The sequence below is a fragment of the Camellia sinensis genome, chromosome 11, assembly GCF_055761805.1.
Source record: "Camellia sinensis isolate YWXY chromosome 11, ASM5576180v1, whole genome shotgun sequence".
NCBI lineage: Eukaryota > Viridiplantae > Streptophyta > Magnoliopsida > Ericales > Theaceae > Camellia > Camellia sinensis.
Window position 1 is genome coordinate 116,836,298 of NC_138971.1, and position 23,991 is coordinate 116,860,288.

Below are 23,991 nucleotides of genomic sequence, written 5' to 3' on the forward strand. Positions count from 1 at the left end.
TAAGACAGAGTACATGGAGTGTAATTTAGTAATAGTAACAATGGAAGCAGATGAGAAGTAAAGATTGAGAACCAAGAACTACCTAAAAGTGAATATTTTCGTTATTTATGATCGATTATCACAACGGCTGGGGAGATTGGAGTGGATATGGTCTATAGAATTAAGACGGGGTGGCTTAAGTGGCGTGGTATGTCTGAGGTACTGTGTAATAAACGAGTACTTATTAGACTAAAAGGGAATTTCTAAAGAACAGCTATTAGACCAGCGATGTTGTATGGGTCAGAATGTTGGGCAACTAAAAAACAATATGTAGGTAAGATGAATGTTACTGAGATGAGGATGCTAAGGTGGATGTGTGGCAAGACTAGAAAAGATAGAGTGAGGAATGTATATTCAAGAATGGGTAGGAGTAGTATCAATAGAAGATAAGGTAAGAGAAAATAGATTGAGATGGTTTGGTCATATACAACAAGGACTAACAAAGACAGTAGTAAAGAAATGTGATACAATGGCGGTAGATGGAAATGTTAAGGGAAGGGGCAGACCTAAATTGACGTGAACTAGTGTAGTAAATAGAGATATGAACCTCCTTAATTTGATTAATGAAATGGCCTTGGATAGAGTCGAGTGGAGAAGAAGGATTCATGTAGCCAACCCCATTTAATTGGACTTAAGGCTTGGTTTTCCATATAAAGTGAACATTACCATTATGATTCACGATTTACAATTCACAATATGACAACAATAATCACACAAGGTAGCATTCTTTGCGTGGACGGCGGCATTGGATAGGACTCTCACTATTGATACTCTTATTCGGCGTTGATAGATTATGGTCAATTGGTAATGTATGTGCCGTAGGGATGCGGAGTCGGTGTCTCATCTTCTTCTTCATTGTTTGATTTGGGTGTTGAATTTTTCTTTGTTTGGTGTGATTTGGGTACAACAACAAAGTGTTGAGGTTGTCCTTTATAGTTGTAGAGGGAGTAGGGTTAGAAAGAGGCATAGGAAGGTGTGCGCTTTGGCACCTTTTGTCTGCTATGGATGATTTGGTTAGAGCGTAATCGACAAGTTGACTGTAGACCGATATGCTTTAATAAAAATGAGTCAGAAGTCGAGAGAGTCGTTTAGGGAAAACAAGAATCAGTGACTCATTTGAAGGATCAATTTTTAGTGTTTCTATATAGTTGGGTGTCGGGGAGAGTGTCCCTAGATTTGTTTGGTTTTGTGGATTTTATAGATACTCTTCTTGCTTAGTTTTTGTTTTTCTGTTGATTCTTTGTCGATGTATTTGTTAATATTGCCCTGATGCTTTTTCGTTAATAATATTGACTTTTATTTATCAAAAAATAAATAAATTGATCACACATTTCAAAATTTCCATCAAAATGGTAGAAAAAATAGTATCGATTAAAATGAAAGTGATTGGTCTTGCCTTTGGTATTTCTTGACAAAATGAAGGTAGTTCTGTTAAACAATGATTGTTCTCATCATCTTGCATTGTGGCAGGTTCCAACAAGTATGCGGCCCCTAATAGAAACATTGCCTGTGAACGGACATTTCTTGTCAATATAAGTTCCTGCAAACATGGAAGACATTGGGATTAGTTACTAGTTCTAATTTGATACAAATTTATATTTTTTTGAAAATTGGTTGGAATGTGTTCGTATTTAATTACTAATTGATGTGAATCTAGAAGACATAGCAAAGAGTAGCAAACAATTCTAATTCCCTTATTTCATTAGAGTAAATTTCACTTCACTCCCTATGGTTTGGGCCATGTGCACAAACCAAGTGATTTGTGGACTAAAACACATTGCTAAAATCTATTAACAACATATGTAAATGGACCTACATACTCTCATAATCTTATTCTCTTCTAAATTAAACCACTCTATATTATATGTATGCATACCTCTCTCATTTTTAACTCATCCTCCTCTTCTTTGCTCGGACCAACGGCATATAACTACCCGACCCATCAAAAGTCAACTTCTAAATTTGCAAAATAATCCCCTGACATTAAGAAATAAGCACATTACCCCATGTGATTTGTAAACTAAAACACACCCTAACATCTGTTAATGACACTTGTAAATAGACCTCAATACCCTCATTTTCTTACTATATTCTAAACTAAACATTTCTATATAATATAGACAAAAGCATTCTTACCATATTCTGAGCTAAACCTTTCTATATAATATAGACATAAGCATACATATATAGTCTCTCTCTTTGTGTCTCACACGCACACGCACACACACACAAGCTTACTTAGTCATAGCCTATTTAATTTAAGTACATTTCTAAACAAATTTGTGATATTTACAAAAATATTATTTATTTTTGGAGTTCTAAAAAATACACAATATATTTATTTTAGTACCCTGAGGTTTAAACAAAAAAAATATTTACGCCTTGGTGTACCCACAAAAGTACCGAACACATACGCATGTTGTACAAACATTCAGGTTTTGTTTGGTTTGTTTTTAGAAAAAAAATTTGGAAATTTTTTTTTAAAATTTTGTTTGGTTTAGTGATTTTGGAAAAAAAAAAAAATTCAAAATCACTTTCTATCTCCTACATATCAATTAATCACTTTTTCTCTCTCTTCTCTCCTTCTCAATCATTTTTTCTCTCATACACATCTACTCAACTATAACAAAAGAATAATGTTTGAGGGCCACAATTTTTGTGGCTCAAATGGCTCAAAACTGCCAAAACGACGTCGTTTTGGCATGTTTTGTGCTCAAAACGACGTCGTTTTGACAGTTTTGAGCCATTTGAGCCACAAAAATTGTGGCCCTCTACCATTGCCCATAACAAAATATCAAATCATCCCAAACTTTTACACTTCAAAACCATTTCCAAAATATACAACCAAACAAACCAAAAAAATTTCTAAGCTCTTTTCCCAAGATTTTTTTTTGAAAATTTATCTCCCAAAACGAAACCAAACACACCCTTGATTTTTTAAAAAGTAAAGTTTCAGATATGTATTTTGTGTACTCAATACGTACGTAGCTATACCCATACCCATACTGGATACATACAACCCATATAAAGATTTATGATAACATATAGATCAACAAAATTTATGACATAAATATAAATTTTTGATGTCAAACTCCATCTTTAACACCAAAAACATTTCACCGTAGATAATGGAAGTCTCAGTCCTTGTGAAATAAGAAATGTGAATGCTAACAACCTGCTAAAAGAGGTAGAGCAAAATTTCAAGCTTAAAGCCAGACTGCATAGCAATGTAATCATAAAAAGAACGACTGTTGACATCATTCAAATGGTGGACAGCCACAATGGCAGAACTCCTTGTATTGGATTCACAAAAAGAACAAAGATGGGTTTAATCCTTAAACTTATTATTGAATTTAGACCTTTTTAAAAAATGAAAAAAAAAAAAATTCCCTGAGATATTAATTTGTAATTATATTTCAATTTTAAACAATCATTACGCCAGAGTTTACCTTTAACGGCGGTAACAAACCGTCGCTAATAGGTATAAAACCGTTGCAAATACTTTTAATAGCGGTAAGATGACAAAAATTGAAGCCGTCATCTATATGAGTGTCGGGAATAATTTAAAGGCGGTACTATTACCGCTGTTAATAATAATGGTGGTATCTATGGTGGTTATTAACAGCCACATAAAGAATCCGACGTCCATAGAAATTAGCAGCATTTTTTTGTAGAACTGTTGTAAATGTAGTTCCTTTAAAGACGGTTTTTTCAAGGGAAAGATGGTTGTATAATACCGCCGCAAAAGATGTCAGCAATTGACGACAATAAATAACTGCCGTTAAATATATTGTAAAATTAAATGTGACTTTCTATTAGTGACGAAATTAAACCCGCCAGTAATTGTGAACCATTTGCTAAACTGATTATGTTTATACATTTATATTCAATACCTGTTAATGTACTCAATGAAAGTCATTCAATAGAAGTGTATAACTGATTAAAGCTTCCATACATTCAATATTATATCCATAGAAACCCATACACCATATTCAGTATTCAAAATCTATTCCAAAATACATGTCACATGTAGCAAAGTTCCAAAATACATGAAACACGTAGCAATTAGTTCCAAAATACATTTCACTTGTAGCAATTAGTTTCAAAATATTTGTCTCAAAATGCAAGTGCCAAAATAAAAGTCCCAAAAAGCATGTGCATCATTTACAGGGTCCATTTAGCTCCCTCAATCTGCAAATACAGCAACTAGTTCCAAAATGTTTGTCTCAAAACACAAGTGCCAAAATAAAAAGTCCCAAAAAGCATGTGTATCATCAACGTGGTCCATTTAGCTCCCTTCAATCTGCAAATGTAGCAACTAGTTCCAAAATATTTGTCTAAAAACACAAGCGCCAAAATGAGAGTTCCAAAAAGCATGTGCATTATCTACATGGTCTATCTAACTCCCCTCAATCTATAGTCTGCAAGTGGATCTCAATCTGCACATGTATAAAAATTTAACTACCACTAAGATTTAAAAATATAATAAATATAGTATTAGTGAATGTGCATTACATCAACTGAAGGCCAAGCTACACATTTGTGAAGTGCATCTCCAATTGTTTTGACACCTTGATGACCTTTCACCAAATTTTGACGAGGTTTTATCGCCTTCGTAATATGAACTTTCCATTATTCTGGCCCCAATCGTTGTCCATCAACTATGACAACACTCGAGGGCAAAGTTCAAATGAAACTATGAAATTTGTGGCATAAGCATGACCATTAGATCAACAACATAACAATTTAGCATCTAAAATTTTCACACATAGTTTGAAGAAAATGTCTTAAATTCTGGAGAACAATCACCATTTTCATAAAAATTAAGATATATCAAGTTCATAAATATGAGAGATGAGATAATAAAATACTGATTGCCTTGACAAGAATGCTCATTCAGACCTTGGCCGCACATACAGCAGCATGACCCACATGAGAGCGAAAGTCATTCAGGACATTTGGCTGCAAAAACAGTGTTTCTGTCAAAAGTATAGGCATCTACAACAAGAAACCTAAACTTAAAATATAGATAGAGTTGCATACAGCTGGAGCTTCTTCAATTATTTTCTGATGTCTTCTCTGCACACTGCAGTCTCTTTCGTATAAATGTAAGATGTTGCCATGTTTGTCCCCAAATACCTATAACATTAAGCAAATTCAGGAACACTCAATGAATCGGTACATAAGTCTTATAGACATATGTTTCTTATAATGCCATTAAATAAAAGTATCAATGCATCATCTACAGATTTTAAACCCAAATATAAATAAATAAATGAAATTAAGGAAACTGGGTATGATATAGGACATGCTGAATTTGACAGATAACATTACTTTAGTATGGATGAATAGAAACAAGAGACGTGTAAAAATAAAAGTATCTGGACTTCAATGTGTCTTGGCTGTGTGATATATTTCTCTAGCAAGATTGTATTTATGCCAAAAGAAACAGTAGCCTCACATTGTGCCCCCAAGAATGAGTCAACAAATTCATTTAGACTTTGCACAATCCTCATACCCTGAGAATGACACATATCTTGAGAATTTCATCTCAAACATAATTGATGTCCATATAACAAGGACACTCCTATTATGACCTTTGCTGTAACGCCCTCAAAATAATAACATTAAACCCAACAAATAAGACGAGCGTTGATAGATAAACTAACCACCTTCTATCATTCATTAGAATTCCATTACATAAGTATTACATGTTAATCTCATAACAAAATGCCCTACGGGCTTACAGCTTTCCAAGTTAACACTTGGTTACAACAAAGAGTTCTAACTCGTTTACACATTAAGCCCTTGGCTTGAAATTACATGTAATACATCAAAGTAAAACGACAAAACTATGCCCGCCACAAGCCTCCCAGCTATGTCCTTGGAGGTGGCATGCTTCCTGTACCTGAAAATGATGTTCCCATATAGGGTGAGCCACAGCCCAGTAGAAATACACTAAACCAACCATGGACAATGACTAAAACATTAGCAATTGATAGTTGGTCAACACTGATACAATCACATAAATTACATATTTATGTCAACGACTTACAAGTCCCAATTACTTTTCATTTTCCCTTTTTCAACAGATAAGCATGCTAGCTCTATCATCATTTCCACAGATATGTATAAAAACTATATCTCACATTCAGATAAGCATAAAAGCTATATCCACAATCTCAACAGATATGTATATCAACAATATCCACAGATAAGCATACAAGCTGTATCCACACTCTACAACAGATATGTATATCAACAATATCCACAGATAAGCATACAAGCTGTATCCACACTTCACTTCACAAAGATAAGCATATGAGCTCTATCTTCACTTCTCAGACAAGCATATGAGCTCTGTCCACGGAGTACATCCCCTATCTCCTCCAAATACCTATCCGGTTTAGAGGTACATCCCCTATCTTCCCCTAAACCGCGGAGTACATCCCCTATCTCCTCCTCTACACATAACGCATATAAACACATTGGTTCTATATACAATCACACAATACACACATTTAATGTATTCTATCAACTGTCAAATTCCATGACACATTCCATTGATTAGTTTCAGTTTACTTAATCATCAAGCATTGTCTACAACAATCACGACTATCCTCCACCGATAGCCCAAAGCAGTTATTTCTAAACAGAAAATAAATGCACAATGGATATTCAATCAACATTTCATTCCTTCATTCCTCTCAATTAATTATCCCAATTAATTAAACAATGTAATTAGGTCAATTCCCATAATTAACATTTTAACCCTTAGGTCCCATTTTCATCAATGATTCAACATTAATTCCATTTTCCATGCCAAACATGCATCTAGGTTTATTATGAATAAAACCCCAACTTTTGTAAAAATTACACAAAAGCCCCAAACCTTTACAAGATTACCCAACCAAGCCCAACATCTCAAAATACCAAAATTTAAAGACAAAACCCATAGAGAGGAGTAGGTTATCCCTACCTCAAATTCGGAGTCCCAAAGGAGAAGACGACAAAACCCAACGTGCTCCAAAACCCGTGATTTTCAGATTAAAATGAAGCCCTCGACGATCAACAACTTTTTTGTAAAGGCCAAAGGTGAGTAAATCACTCCTACTAGATCAAAACCTAGAGAGAAGGTAGTATCTAGAGAGAAAGACTCAACAATGGCGTTTTTGGAAAAGTAAGAGAGAGAAGAGAAAGTGAAAAAGTGATTTGAAAAGTCACAATTTCGGGACTTAAACCCAGTCTTCCGCTCGAGCTTAAAACACCCCGCTCGAGCGGCCACTCACAGACTTCCGCTCGAGCGGCCAACCTCCCGCTCGAGCGCAGAATGCACTCGCCCAGCACTTTTGCAGAACCAGGCCTCCGCTCGAGCTCCCAACCCTACGCTCGAGCTCACAACACTGCACAACAAGATACTGGAAGGATGTAATCTACGCTCGAGCGCCAACACCTCCGCTCGAGCGTACAGGCCAAAAATCTGGGCAACTAGTTTTGGTTTCTAAACTCAACCAACCTGTAACAACCCGCTCAACACATCCTATAACTCACATACAAAGTAAGAAAGGATGTAAACAAGATAATAAGCAACTACCAACATCCACGGACACATGTCCGGATCACTATACATCAAGGGTAAACCCGGGATCGCTATAACCTCCCCCCCTTAAAGAATTTCGCCCCCGAAATTAAGCACAAGTTGCAAAACAAGCTTTCTTCCATTTTAAACAATGTTATATTTTAACATTCAACAATTCGACCCATTACCGGTCATCCCATCCCTTAAACAAGAGACACATCACAATATGTAAACAACATATGTACTTTCAACATGCATCATCATTATGCACTATCCTTCCAGTTTCAACAATATATTTAACACATATAATGTCACTTTCAACTTCCATATGAGGCAAGTTCCAAAACATACTTCCAATAACCAAAACATTTTCAATGTTTCACAACTTAAGACATATATAAAAGCTCTTAAGTTCAACAAAAATGTAAAATTTAAATATAAGATTACATATCAACAAACAAGTCCGGATATTTCTCTCGGACTTCCAACTCACGTTCCCAAGTGGCTTCCTCCACTCCGTGATGTTTCCACAAGACTTTCACCAAAGGAATGGTCTTGCCACGCAGGACCTGATCCCGCCTATCCAAGACCCGAACCGGTCTCTCCTCATACGAGGCATCCTCATCTACCTCTAAATCAGTCCAATCCAACACATGTGATGGATCTGGCTCATACTTCCGAAGCATACTCACATGAAACACGTCATGCACTCCGGACAACTGCGGCGGTAAGGCTAACCGATAAGCAACCTCACCTATCCTCTCAAGGATCTCAAAAGGACCAATAAACCGAGGGGACAACTTCCCACTCTTCCCAAACCTCATCAGGCCTCGCCTAGGTGATATCTTCAGAAAGACATGATCACCTACCTCAAACGCCAAAGGCCTCCTCCTACGGTCGGCATAACTCTTTTGTCGACTCTGGGCTGTAACAAGCCTCCTACGGATAAGCTCAACTTTCTCCGTCGTCTCCCTAACCAACTCCGGACCCAACAAAGGTGCATCACCCACCTCGGCCCAACAAACTGGAGACCTACACGGTCGGCCATACAAGGCCTCAAACGGTGCCATACCGATGCTAGACTGAAAACTGTTGTTGTAGGCAAACTCTACCAATGGCAAGTGCCTCTCCCACGTCCCACTGAAGTCCAGGACACAACCCCGAAGCATATCCTCGAGGATCTGAATAGTACGCTCGGACTGCCCGTCAGTCTGAGGATGATAAGCCGTACTAAAGGTCAACTTAGTGCCCAAGGCACTCTGCAAACTCTGCCACAACCTAGCAGTAAAACGAGGATCTCTATCTGAGACGATCGTCACTGGGACCCCGTGCAATCTCACTACGTCCCGAATATACAAATCGGCAAGATGATCTACCGAATCTCTCACGCGCATAGGAATAAAGTGCGCCGACTTAGTCAACCGGTCTACAACCACCCAAATAGCATCACTACCCCGCTGAGTCCTCGGAAGACCTACAACGAAGTCCATAGTGACATGCTCCCACTTCCACTCGGCAATAGGCAAGGGTTGCAACAAACCCGCTGGCCTCTGATGCTCGGCCTTCACTTGCTGGCAAGTAAGGCACTTCGATACGAAAACAGCCACATCTCTTTTCATACCCCGCCACCAAAACTGGCGACCCAAATCCTGATACATCTTAGTACCTCCCGGATGCACCGCAAGGCGCGAATGGTGAAACTCTCGGAGTACTTCCTCTCGGCAAGACTCCGGTACAAACAAACGGTCTCGGTATCTCACACTCAGGTCGGGATACACCGTCAAACCCTTCTCAACTTTCCCACTGGAGATCTTCTCTCGGAGGGATTCTACCTCAAGGTCACCTCTCTGTGCCTCTAACACTCTAATCATAAGTGTAGGCTGCGCAACAACAGAAAACAAGGCCGCAGCCTCGACAGATTCGCCCAGTAGCAAATCAAACTCGCCAAGTGCTCCCAACATCTCCCATTCCCGGATGGCTATACAAGCTACATCACTAATGGTTTTCCTACTAAGGGCATCGGCCACAACATTGGCCTTTCCCGGATGATAATGTAACTCAAAATCATAATCCTCGATGAACTCCATCCACCTCCTCTGCCTCAGATTCAAGTCTCTCTGTGTAAACAGATACTTCAAACTCTTGTGATCCGAGAATACCTCGAACCTCTCACCATAAAGGTAGTGCCTCCAGATTTTCAAGGCAAAGATCACAGCTGCTAACTCTAGGTCGTGTGTGGGGTAATTTTTCTCGTGTATTTTCAACTGACGTGAGCCATAAGCTACCACTTTTCCCTCTTGCATCAACACACAACCCAAACCCTCTCGTGAGGCATCACAATAAACCGCATAACCCAACCTTCTCTCCGGAATAATCAACACCGGAGCGGTGGTCAATCTAACTTTCAACTCTTGGAACGACTTTTCACAAGTCTCACTCCACACAAACTTGACTCCCTTCCGAGTCAGCCTAGTCAACGGTGACGCTAACCTGGAGAAATCTTTCACAAACCGACGGTAATACCCAGCTAATCCCAGAAAACTGCGGATCTCAAATACACTCTTAGGCTGTGCCCAACCTTGCACTGCCTCAACCTTGGATGTATCAACAGACACCCCTTCCTCGGATACCACGTGGCCTAAGAATTTGACTTCCCCCAGCCAGAACTCACACTTCCCAAACTTGGCATACAGTCTATGGGCTCTAAGTAACTCAAGCACCACTCTCAAGTGTGCCTCGTGCTCCTCCTCAGAAGACGAATAGATAAGGATATCGTCCACGAAGACAACCACAAATCGGTCTAAGAACTCCCGGAAAATCCGGTTCATCAAGTCCATAAAGACTGCCGGTGCATTGGTAAGCCCGAATGGCATCACCAAAAACTCATAATGGCCATACCGCGTACGGAATGCCGTCTTCGGAATATCTTCCTCCCTGACCCTCAACTGATGGTAACCCGATCTCAAGTCTATCTTAGAGAAACAACGGGAACCCTTCAACTGGTCAAACAAATCATCTATACGGGGCATAGGGTACTTATTCTTAACCGTAGCCCGATTCAACTTCCGGTAGTCTATACACAATCTCAAGGCACCATCTTTCTTTTTAACAAAGAGGGCCGGTGCTCCCCACGGTGAAACACTAGGGCGAACAAAGCCCTTATCTAGCAATTCCTGGAGTTGAACTTTCAACTCAACCAACTCTGCTGGAGCAAAACGGTAAGGTGCCATAGAAATCGGCGCCGTACCAGGCACTAAATCAATAGAAAACTCTATCTCTCGGTGAGGTGGCAAACTAACAAGATCTTCGGGAAAGACATCCGAATACTCACAAACCACCCTCGGCAATACATGCTGGGTCTCACCACTCTCACCACTCTCAAAGCTAGCAAGTAGACTACTAAGCTCACTTCGCCCTCGCGAATCATACCCCGGTGGCAAAACACTACCAACCCGGTCTCCCAAGAAATGGAACCACTCCCCGCTCAAGGTACATAATGTAACCCTCTGGCGGTAGCAATCAATAACAGCCCGGTATGACGATAACCAGTCCATACCCAAAATAACATCAAAACCCCTCATGGGCATGACAACAAACGGAAAAGGAAGCCTATAGTCGGCGACCTCTATATCACATCCTCTAACACCCTGTTTCAGAATCAACTCACCACCCAAAGGCGATACCACACAAATAGGAGATGCTAACTGTGCTAACTCCAATTCCAAAACAGATGCAAATGCAGCAGATACAAAAGAATGAGATGCACCCGTGTCTATCAACACATTAGCAACTGAGTTGCAAAACAGAAAAGTACCTCTCACTACTGATGGAGCCGGTACTAAATCCTGCGCGGTAACAGCATACACGCGCCCCGTAGGCCCCTGGTCTACCTGCTCACCTCTCGGAGCAAAAGACTGCTGCACAGACTGGGATGACGAAGCTCCCGGATTGGCCCTCGAGGCCTGCACAGACTGAGCTGGCTGAAAACCCTGCGTCTGCCTAGAACCAGACGCTCCCGAAGTGGCACTCAACTGTGGGCAAAACCTCTTCATGTGCCCAGGTTGTCCACACTGATAACAAATCAAGAGCTGCCCCCTGCCCAAACTCTGACTCGGCGGTCTAGCTGAAGAAGAAGCAGCTTTCTGACCCCCACCCTTCTGCGGGCAAACAGAAACCTTGTGACCCAGCTGGCCACACTTGTAACAAGTGAATTCTCCCTGACTGCCTCTCCCCGAGCCTACACTAGGCACTGGAAAGGTCGATCTAGAGACTGCACCCTGAGACTGCTGAGGGTTAGAACCCCTCTGCCTCCTGCCATCACTCTGACTATCCTGGCTCCTCTTGGAGCCTCTCTGACCTTCATCCTCCTCCTGCATCATAAGCTCCATATGAGCTGCAGCATCCACTAGGTGTCTATACTCTCGAATATAAGACCCACCAACTCTCAACTTGAGGCCCCGCCTCAACTTCCGCTCAAACTCATAGCAACGGCGTTCCTCAGACGCCACCAGTTCAGGTGCAAACCTGGACAGACTGGTAAAAGTAGCCTCAAACTCGGCCACTGACAAGCCCTGCTGATTAAGCCGGCTAAACTGATCCCTCAGCTTCTCTCTTGCTACTGCAGACAAAAACCTCTCCTGAAAAGCATTCACAAACGCCTCCCAAGTACCACCAACACGAGCCTTCTCGTACTTCCACCATTGACCCGCATCTCCCTTCAGTTGGAAGGATGCCAAGGTCACTTTCAGTGCTCCGTCCTCGATGCCAAGCATCTCAAACGTCTTCGTTGTCTGTTCGAGCCATTCATCTGCCTTAAGCGGCTCTTTAGGATCCCCGATAAACTCATCCGGATTACACCGAAAGAACTCCCTCTTCAAGAAGGAAGGCCCTGTCTCAGCTGCCTGATTCCCAGCTCTAAGAATACCTAAAGCTCCTGCTATCTCTCTGGCCAAGGCACCCATAGCCTGCTGACCCACTGGCTCGGCCACATTGGCCTGCCCAACTCCCTCCTGCACTGCCGGAATCTCACCCGGTAACGGTGCTTCCTGCCTCGCAGGTCTACCACGCCTAGCACCTCTTCCTCGTCCTGACATCCTAATAAAGGCAACACAGAACGTTAGCACATTCATAGGTGTGCCGAAACTAATCACTCACGTCCTAATGCATGGACAACTGTAATTCACTCCACATAAGCACATAAACACATAAGCACTTACGAACTTCATTTCCGGATAATGATAGTCCCGAGACGTTACTAGAGTTCCGGTTAGAAACAGCATTGATCAAGTGCTTTTCCAACAAGACTCCCAGAAACTCAAGGATCCAATCAATATCCCAGAAATTAAATCCCATACCCACATAGTCACATAAGCATGTTATCAATTGAGCACATAGCATATGATACTACATCTAAGTCTCTATCAAGCGAGACAAACCCATTGTGATCCTAATCACTTCCCACGTACCCAAAGTATTCGAACCCGGTACGCTCTGATACCAAGTTGTAACGCCCTCAAAATAATAACATTAAACCCAACAAATAAGACGAGCGTTGATAGATAAACTAACCACCTTCTATCATTCATTAGAATTCCATTACATAAGTATTACATGTTAATCTCATAACAAAATGCCCTACGGGCTTACAGCTTTCCAAGTTAACACTTGGTTACAACAAAGAGTTCTAACTCGTTTACACATTAAGCCCTTGGCTTGAAATTACATGTAATACATCAAAGTAAAACGACAAAACTATGCCCGCCACAAGCCTCCCAGCTATGTCCTTGGAGGTGGCATGCTTCCTGTACCTGAAAATGATGTTCCCATATAGGGTGAGCCACAGCCCAGTAGAAATACACTAAACCAACCATGGACAATGACTAAAACATTAGCAATTGATAGTTGGTCAACACTGATACAATCACATAAATTACATATTTATGTCAACGACTTACAAGTCCCAATTACTTTTCATTTTCCCTTTTTCAACAGATAAGCATGCTAGCTCTATCATCATTTCCACAGATATGTATAAAAACTATATCTCACATTCAGATAAGCATAAAAGCTATATCCACAATCTCAACAGATATGTATATCAACAATATCCACAGATAAGCATACAAGCTGTATCCACACTCTACAACAGATATGTATATCAACAATATCCACAGATAAGCATACAAGCTGTATCCACACTTCACTTCACAAAGATAAGCATATGAGCTCTATCTTCACTTCTCAGACAAGCATATGAGCTCTGTCCACGGAGTACATCCCCTATCTCCTCCAAATACCTATCCGGTTTAGAGGTACATCCCCTATCTTCCCCTAAACCGCGGAGTACATCCCCTATCTCCTCCTCTACACATAACGCATATAAACACATTGGTTCTATATACAATCACACAATACACACATTTAATGTATTCTATCAACTGTCAAATTCCATGACACATTCCATTGATTAGTTTCAGTTTACTTAATCATCAAGCATTGTCTACAACAATCACGACTATCCTCCACCGATAGCCCAAAGCAGTTATTTCTAAACAGAAAATAAATGCACAATGGATATTCAATCAACATTTCATTCCTTCATTCCTCTCAATTAATTATCCCAATTAATTAAACAATGTAATTAGGTCAATTCCCATAATTAACATTTTAACCCTTAGGTCCCATTTTCATCAATGATTCAACATTAATTCCATTTTCCATGCCAAACATGCATCTAGGTTTATTATGAATAAAACCCCAACTTTTGTAAAAATTACACAAAAGCCCCAAACCTTTACAAGATTACCCAACCAAGCCCAACATCTCAAAATACCAAAATTTAAAGACAAAACCCATAGAGAGGAGTAGGTTATCCCTACCTCAAATTCGGAGTCCCAAAGGAGAAGACGACAAAACCCAACGTGCTCCAAAACCCGTGATTTTCAGATTAAAATGAAGCCCTCGACGATCAACAACTTTTTTGTAAAGGCCAAAGGTGAGTAAATCACTCCTACTAGATCAAAACCTAGAGAGAAGGTAGTATCTAGAGAGAAAGACTCAACAATGGCGTTTTTGGAAAAGTAAGAGAGAGAAGAGAAAGTGAAAAAGTGATTTGAAAAGTCACAATTTCGGGACTTAAACCCAGTCTTCCGCTCGAGCTTAAAACACCCCGCTCGAGCGGCCACTCACAGACTTCCGCTCGAGCGGCCAACCTCCCGCTCGAGCGCAGAATGCACTCGCCCAGCACTTTTGCAGAACCAGGCCTCCGCTCGAGCTCCCAACCCTACGCTCGAGCTCACAACACTGCACAACAAGATACTGGAAGGATGTAATCTACGCTCGAGCGCCAACACCTCCGCTCGAGCGTACAGGCCAAAAATCTGGGCAACTAGTTTTGGTTTCTAAACTCAACCAACCTGTAACAACCCGCTCAACACATCCTATAACTCACATACAAAGTAAGAAAGGATGTAAACAAGATAATAAGCAACTACCAACATCCACGGACACATGTCCGGATCACTATACATCAAGGGTAAACCCGGGATCGCTATATTTGCTAAGCATGTTGTTAGAGGTTTGAACAAAAGTTGCACTGTATAATATTAATAAAGAATGGAAGAAACGTGAATATACAAATATTGCATGAAATGTTTACATTGATAGGGTAGGTGTAACTTAGTTGAAGCTAGTAAACAAGCATCGAAGAGGAGCTGACTGTAAAAGGGGAAAAAAAAATTACTATAGACTGCAGTAAAGCCTTAGAATTGCTTTTTCTGTTCTATTTTCCCATAGTTTATATACTACTCCTGCTTTGTCATACCCAGGCTTGTTCTAATCTACAGTGCATACGACATATTACTTGATGGCCTCCCATATTCAAGGGAGTATCAAAAAAATGTTTGGAGGGAACTCAACAATCGTCACACCTTCCCTCCACCTCCATGAGTTGGCTTTATCAAAATAGGATATCCAATCTTGTCTGTTTCAGACTTCCTAAGGTCAATATCTTGTTCTTCACCATGATATACAGGCACAAGTGGCAATGAAGATAGAGGAGATGCAACAACAAAATATTCATGCTACTAGAGTTATTGCTTTACACTTAATTTTTAATTTTAGTTTTTTAAAGAAAACAAAAAAGTTAACAATAATTCTTGACATACACAAATCCTACACTACAAATGATGAATGAAGAATAAATAGAACATAGAAAAAGGCAGACACAAATGATGGAAGACTCTACACAACAGCTCAACTTTAATGAAATTTTCAGCAAGCCATACACGCACCTAAATAATGAGAAATTTGGATAACCAGCAACATGATCTACATTGGGCATGGGAAATGAATCATCCCTCAATGATGAATGTTTTTCCCCAGCTAGAGAGACCACATGATATATCCAACCAAAAATAATTCCATTGAACCATTTATAAAATTTTCAGTGAGACCATGCTTGTACTCTTAATCAATGTCCACTTTTAGTAACATAATATGGTAAACCAGCATATTTTACTTTCAAAATGTGTGTGTAAGCGGCGATAACTCAATCGAGCTAGAGGTTTCACATGGAAAGCATAGCACTTCCAAAAATGCAATTCTTTAGTTGGCTAGCTTTGAAAGGAATAGTTAAAATCTCAGTGTTCTTGCAAAGGATTGGGATGTTAGATGCCAATGTCAACACTTAGTGTTTGTTCTGCAAAACAGAGGGAGAATCAGTGGATCATGTATTATTATTTTGCCGATTGGTTTGGAAGCTTTGGTCAGATATGGTCAGTTGGAGGGAGCAGTCATGGGCAATGTCTTACATGCAGAGGACTATGCCATTTGCATGAACTGCCCATTTGTGATTTTAAAAAATATAAAGTGATTTACTCTCTGATTCTCTCTTGTTTCATTTTTCTCACGTACGGTATAAACAATGGCTTGCTGTAGTTCAATTTCTCGGTGTTCTCGATCACCCTAAGCTTCTAAAACTTCTAGGATACTGTTCTGCGGATGGGAAAAGAGGGATACAATGTCTATTGATATATGAATACGTGCCCAATAAGAGCCTAGAAGATCATCTTTTCGCCAGAGCCTAATAAATTTTAAAATTTTTAGAAAGACATGATTAAAATGAAGGAAAGGAATTAATCAAGATGTTGCTCAGAATTCAGAAAAGAATACATGCAAATGACAAAATATATGATCCATTAGCCCAAACAAACCTTTAAAACCAAACATACCATTACCCTCCTACTCAGATTACAGGTTTGACAAGAACAAGACATAATAGACATTTTATCAAATAGGTGGTGAGTGCCACTAAAATTCACAATTTAAACATACAAAAGCACAACATATATGAATTTCAATAATTAATAATACGAGGTAAAGCATTTTTTTGCTCATCAAAACTCTGTAAAATTTCTTTAGTGAAAAGAGACCCACAAAAATCTCTCTAAAAAACTCTATTTTTATTTCTGGGTTTGTCTATTTTCGATTCTTTCATCTTTGTTAACCAATATATATATATATATATATGTATAAACTAATAATAAGAGGGAGATTTTAAAAATGTAGAGTTGATTCTTGCTTTCATTGAAACAAACCCTAAAATGACATTACCCTTCTCTAATCGCCCATGGCCTAGTAGAAACACCATCAAAAAAGGTAGAAGGAATGGCAATATAAAGAGAAGGAAAGGGGAAAACATGGAAAAAGAAACTAATGGAGGCAACAACAACAAAGAGTGAAAAAAATGAAGCTAATAGGCGAATCAGAAGGTAGGCAAAGGACTCTTACCTCCGACGATGGTGCTGCAGTGCGACGATGGTACTTCGAACGACCTCCGATCCGATGCTGAAGCTTCACTCGTGACTCTTCGTTGACTACCTCCAATAGCAAGCCTCTTTCAGAACTAAGAGATATGAGGGAAAAACTAATCAATTAGGAAAAAAACTAATCAATTAGGAAAAATAGGTAATAGAAAGGGACAACGATGTCGTCTAACAAATTAATTGGAGGGAACCCATTTTTTTGGAGCGGGAATTACACTACTATGTTTGGGAACGTTAGGAAAAAATTAAAAAATATATATATATATATATATATATATTATTTAAGTTATAAGAGAAAATAAAAGAAAATAAATGATTGTCAATTTTCTTATTTTTTTTGAATAAGTAATAAATAAAAGAAAAGAAATAATTGTGATTTCTTTTTTTTCTTATTTGATTAGATTTCATAAAAAAAAAAAAAAAACTGTTTTATGTTATATTACCAAAATAATATTTTTATACTAATAGTCATTGAAGACATAGGTGTCAATCATTTTATTTCTTTTATTTTTACAGGGACAAATTGATATTATAGAAATATAAAATCTGTTAGTTTCTTTTCTCTATCAATCTCTCCACTTTTGGGAAGATTAAAAATGAGGGTTATAAAAGAAATAAGATTGCGTTTGGTAGAGTTTTCTAAATATGATTTGAGAGTAGGAGTTGTATTTTGAGTTTGAGTTTTGGAATTATGATTTGAGTGTGGAAAATTTTTTTGGTGAAAAAGTTTTGAATTGAGTGGGGAATTTCTGATGTAACATATGATATTTGATATAAAAACTTACAACTTATAACCAAATACATAACTCAAAGTTCTATTAAAGCTCATAGAAAAATTTAAAAAATTCGAAAAATATTTTTTTCGAATATATAAAAATTAACATGTGAAAAAATAAAATAAAATAAATTATACTGTTCCGGTCAACCGGCCGGACGACTGATGGGACGTCCGGTGGAACGATCGGTTAGGCCAAATTTTCCCGCCAAAAATAGAGTTTTCAAAATTGAATGTGGAATTAATTTTGGAAAACCATAAACAAACGTCAAACGCAAATAAAATGGTGGAATTGTAATTTGAAATGCGTTCTAAACAGAGCTTAAGTTTCTTTCCGTTTCTCTCTATTTCTTCTTATTCCTCAGTACTTAAGTTATCCAAACAAATAAGAAAAATACATATCTCTTAATTTCTTTTTTTTTTTCTCTCCAAATCACTCAATCCAAACATAACATTAGAAAAAACAGAAGTTTTTTGCGACAGTCTTCAAACAACTGCCTTAAAAGAATGACACAACAAAATCTAATTGGTTGCCTCAGACCAGGGTCAAGATTTCCCCCAAACAATAAAAACAACAAAATCTAATTGGTTGCCTCAGACCAGGGTCAAGATTTCCCCCAAACAATAAAAAAACTAGTATCTTGAATTTATGGGTTTTTTTTTTTGGGTCTTCTCAACGATAATGTATAAGCGAAAATGCCGATTTTCTTACTCTGATTGTTACAAACTTAAGGCACCTGGGATATAATAAAGGCTGACGTGGACATAGCTAACCAATAAATGGACAACTAGCCAACACTAGGCTGGACAAAAGGCAGCTAGGCAATTACTTTTTTTAGAATAAGAAAAAAGAAACTGATAAGTTTAATAATTGCTGAAAAAGTTTATTTTCTGTTATTAGTACCCATACTCCGTAGTTAATAATTCTAATGATTCGAATTATATGATAGGAAATAGGATATTCAAATAAATAATTTTTTATCGAATGGTTATTCATCTATTATATTTTCCTGAAAAATTTTATTTTATTATTATTATTTTTTCAGCTTAAGATAAACATGTTTTTGCTTTGGGTGGTTTGGGTATGACTTATTTAGTAGTTTTTTGACTTTTTACAAAATACTTATAGAAAAGTAAAAAGATGGTATGACAACTTATAACAAATAAATTAATAAACAACTTATTTAGATGGTTGCCAAGCCACCAGATTTTTTAGTCCATGCCAATCAGGCCTTAGTCAGTTAATGTTGTTGGTTGAGATGCTCTGTTATAGTCTATTTTGGTATGACTGGAACATAAAAGATAGAGAAGTTGTAATAAGAAATTCTTCTCTCATGGTTTTCTTTCACTGAGCCCAGCGTGGAAGGCGACGCGAAAATTACACGCCTGAGCAGAGATCCATCGCCTGAAGAACAACCACCTCTTGGCAATGTGCTGGTGGATTTGGGAATAACGGGGCAACTTGTGGGATCCAACACTGCATCTCCAAGAGAGAATGAAGGCGTTCAAATTGCAATCGTTAACGGTGTGCTTGCTGCGAAAATAACTGAGCAGCCGAGCAGCTCTGATCACCTGAACCTTCAAACATTCCAAGACCCCGCAGAATGTTGGAAGTTTTTCATCGGCAAAATGTGGAAACTTTTTGTTAATGGCGTTTCAAACAGGCATGGAGCTAGGCTGGGAGTAGTCTTGATCTCATAAGACGGACTGACTATTGAACATTCCATCACGCTGGGATTTTCTGCGTCAAACAACGAGGCTGAGTACGAAGCACTGCTAGCCGGAGTGAAAAACATGCTCCAAATGCAAGTATCCGAGCTAGTGGTCTACAGTGACTCCCAATCCAACAACTTATTTCCAACTTATTTCAGGTAAAGCCCGGAATAACTTATTTCCCACTTGTCATTTCTCATACACAATCCAACAACAAAACACACCTTAGGCATACAAACCCATTAAAAAAATAAAATTGAAAAATAAAATAAAAATAAACACCATTATATACTATATACCTTCAATGGCATCTCTAGCAGTCTTGAACCCCTATCCAACGTTCTTCCAGCATCGATTCCCTCACTTTCGGGCCTCTTTCCCTTCCCTGATTTATTCGAGCTGCAAGAATTGTTAAACAGATTCACAATGCTCTAAATATACGTTGACATAAAAAGAAGCTTTAATAGTAGTATAGTCAGAAAATAAAGATGGGCAAATTACATTTTATTCTCCATAAACTATTATCTAACATCACTTTACTCCCTTGAATTGAAAATTGTAATACTTATTCCTCTCATCTATTGATTCTTGACAAAATTCTATTTGCACACTATTAATTGTCGCAGTACACACCATCTCTTCACTATTTACTTAGTTCACACCACACTTAGGGTACGTTTGTTTGGACGGACTGGATAAGGGGGGATTGTAATCCATCGGACTATTAGTCCTGGGATACATTATCCCAGAACTATTTGGTTGGACTAAATTTGTATCCTATGTTTGTTTAGTCATGCGATTAGATGTCTAGATTGGACTATTTTTAGTTATCCAATGTTTGTTTGTTTGGGATATAAATGCCCAAATGACTATTTTATACTTTTCAATTATTTACTAAGTAATAGCAATATTAAGCATAGCTTTAATATTTTAATTATTTTTAACTAGATTAAATAAAAATTTATTTTATTTTATTTTTTGCACAATATTTTAATTATTTTAATTTATTATTTTCAATTAAATTAAATTTATAATTTATAATTTATATTTTTTATTTAATATATAATTTTAAATTAACGACAATAAAAAATAATTTTATTTAATATATAAATTAAATTTTCAACAACACCCAAAAATTTAATTTATAAGGCCATAATTTATAATTTATTATTTTTAAATAAATTTAATTTATAATTTATATTTTTTATTTAATATATAATTTTAAATTAACAACACTAAAAAAATAATTTAATTTAATATGTAAATTTAATTTTTTAACAACACTAAAAAAATTTAATTTATAAGGCCATAATTTATAATTTATTATTTTTAATTAAATTTAATTTATAATTTAAATTTTTTATTTAATATATAATTTTAAATTAACAACGCTAAAAGAATAATTTATAAATGTTCAAAAGACTATTTTATCATTTTCTAATTGTTTGCTAAGTAAGAGCATGTAGGGTAAAATGGACATTTCACAAAATAATCCCATGAGATACCAATCCTATTGTTTCTATCCCACCTCCCCCCATGGGATAGGATAGTCCCATATTTGTGGAACTAATAGTCCGGGGAGACTATTAGTCCGGAGCAAAAAAAATGAAACAAACAATGGACTATTAGTCTGGTGGGACTAATAGTTCAATCCCACCCCCTAATCCTTCAAAACAAACACACCCTTAAATTAAAAGTTTTAAGGGTGGATTACACTAACGGTCCATATAGTTTGGGCCTTGTGTCATTTTGGTTCTTGACTTTTCAATTGTGATACATTTGATCCTGAATTTTTAATCTTGATCCAAATAAAGACAATTGAACATACCATTGAATTTTTCAAGGGCAAAATCGTCAATTTGATAAAATATAAATTAATTTGACAAAAATAAATATCAAAAAATATTTTTGAATTTTTTTAAAATTATTTCTACCCACTAAAGATAAAATTATGTAAAATTGATTAATCTTTTAGACATTTTTTTTTTACAAAATTAATTTTATTTTGTGTTTGGATGATAATCATGTAATGGGTGGTTATTTTTCTTTTTATTAAATTAGTTTCTATTTTTTTTAAAAGTCAAATATGGCGACAAATTTGATATCATTATTAAACCAATTCATTAAATCAAAAAATTCAAAACTAAAAATATTTTATATATTAAATATAACGATTACACATTAAAAGCTTAACAACTATCTATTACATGATCATCATCCAAACATATAATAAAAATTAATTTGGTAAAATAAATAAATAAATGTCTAAAAGATTTATTAATTTTACATAATTTTATCTTTGGTGGATAGAAATAATTTTGAAAAATTTAAAAATATTTTTTTGACATTTATTTTTGTCAAATTAGTTTATATTTTATCAAATTGACAATTTTGCCCTTAAAAAGTCCAATGGTATCTTCAATTATCCTTATTTGGAACAAGATTCAAAATTCAGGGTCAAATGTATCACAATTGAAAAGTCAGGGACCAAAATGACACGAGCCACAAATTATAGGGACTGTTTGTATATTTCGCCCAAGTTTTAATGTTGTCTCTATATACACCATTATTTTTCAAATAATACCAAATTATCCCCTTCTCTAGCAAACCCTAACTCTAGCTAATTCATTGTCGACCGTCAGTTGCTACTCTCTCCCTTCCGATTAATGCCTACTCCACAACATCTATTTCCTCCCGTCGCAGCCTCCCTCTTCTCTTGCCGCAACCAGCACTTACCCCAGTCGTGTTGTCCTTTTACCAGCCCTCTTCCATCCTTGTGACCCCTACCCCTCATTTTTCTTATTCTTTTCATTATCGAGATCTGAAAACCTTTGAGTTTTCTTTCTTTCTCTCTATAGTAGAGAAAAGTATAGGACTGCATTGCGATGGATAAAATGGGGAGGTGGCTTACGATAGCTAAAGAGAGGGCAGAGTTGTTCAAGATAACAGGAGCGGGGTTGTTTGCGGTGGTGAAAAGTCGTTAGTGGCTGCAATGGTGATCGGGAAGGGCTGTGGTGGTAGTGGTTGGCGATGACTGTCGGAGGTAGGAATTAGACAACGGAAGAGAGAGGCAGTCACCGATGGTGATGGTGGGGTACAGGGAGAGTGTATTGAGAGATTAAGATTGTCTAAAATGGTAATTTGATTAAGGGACACAAATGTAATGAAAACTATAGTGATGGTGTATATTGAGAGAGATTGTGGTGGTGTGCAAATAGAATTACCCTTAATTGTTTTTCAATATAGACCTTGGTGATGAAAATGGGTGGCGCTAGTAGTCTTCACTTTTTTTCTAAGGACCCTCTATTTTTTTCAATCCCTACTTATAAAATTTAAACATTGATAAAAATTTTAAGGAACCGCATATAATATCAAAACTATCTATCATCCAAAATATTATACACCTACCTAAACTGTCATTACAACCCCATACCGATTTTCCCCCCAATATCTCATCAACACAGAGCCCATAAACAAATGAGAGTGAAGAAAAGGAAAAGAAAATCTTGAGAGATTGAAACCCAGATAATGAAAATGAGTCTTCCTCACAGATATGGGAAGTTTCTGAGGGTGGCTACCTCTGTATATACAAAAAGAAAAAAAGAAAAAGAAAAAAGAAGTCCATGATTTCATCTCCATCTCCAAAAATCATTAACCCTTTGGGTGTGTGTTTGTATGTACTCAGTACTCTGTATTTTTTTATCTATATATATGCATATTTTAGTTTGGTTTTCTTTCAACCTTGCAGTAACCACGAATAAGAATACTATATGCTACGACAGTAGGCAACAAATGCTGGTTTAAAGCACAATGGAAGGAAAGTGCCCAAGTCTTAAGACCGGTCATGTAGCACCTGTGTCCTTCAAAGCTTTTGGGAAGTGTATTTGAATCCTTTATTTTATTTTGAAAATCTTTGGTGTTGTTGTATCTTCGTTTTGGAGGAGTAGAAATTGATTTAAACGCGTTGGGATTGTTCGTTCATGCTTGTTTATGTTGAAAAGTTTTTGGGAACTTAGAAATTCTATTCTAGGGTCGACACCAGCCTTGTTGAGGGTCAACCC

At 37.5% G+C, this 23,991-nt stretch overlaps 1 long non-coding RNA gene across 1 annotated transcript; it reads right to left on the reverse strand.

The window, feature by feature from the left end:
• Positions 1-4,030: 4,030 nt before the first annotated feature.
• LOC114276094 (uncharacterized) lies at positions 4,031-17,689 on the reverse strand. The gene is made up of 3 exons (XR_003634080.2): positions 17,408-17,689; positions 5,083-5,178; positions 4,031-5,001 (listed from the first exon to the last, which is right to left on the reverse strand). It is a non-coding gene; the product is annotated as an uncharacterized LOC114276094 (long non-coding RNA).
• Positions 17,690-23,991: the final 6,302 nt, after the last annotated feature.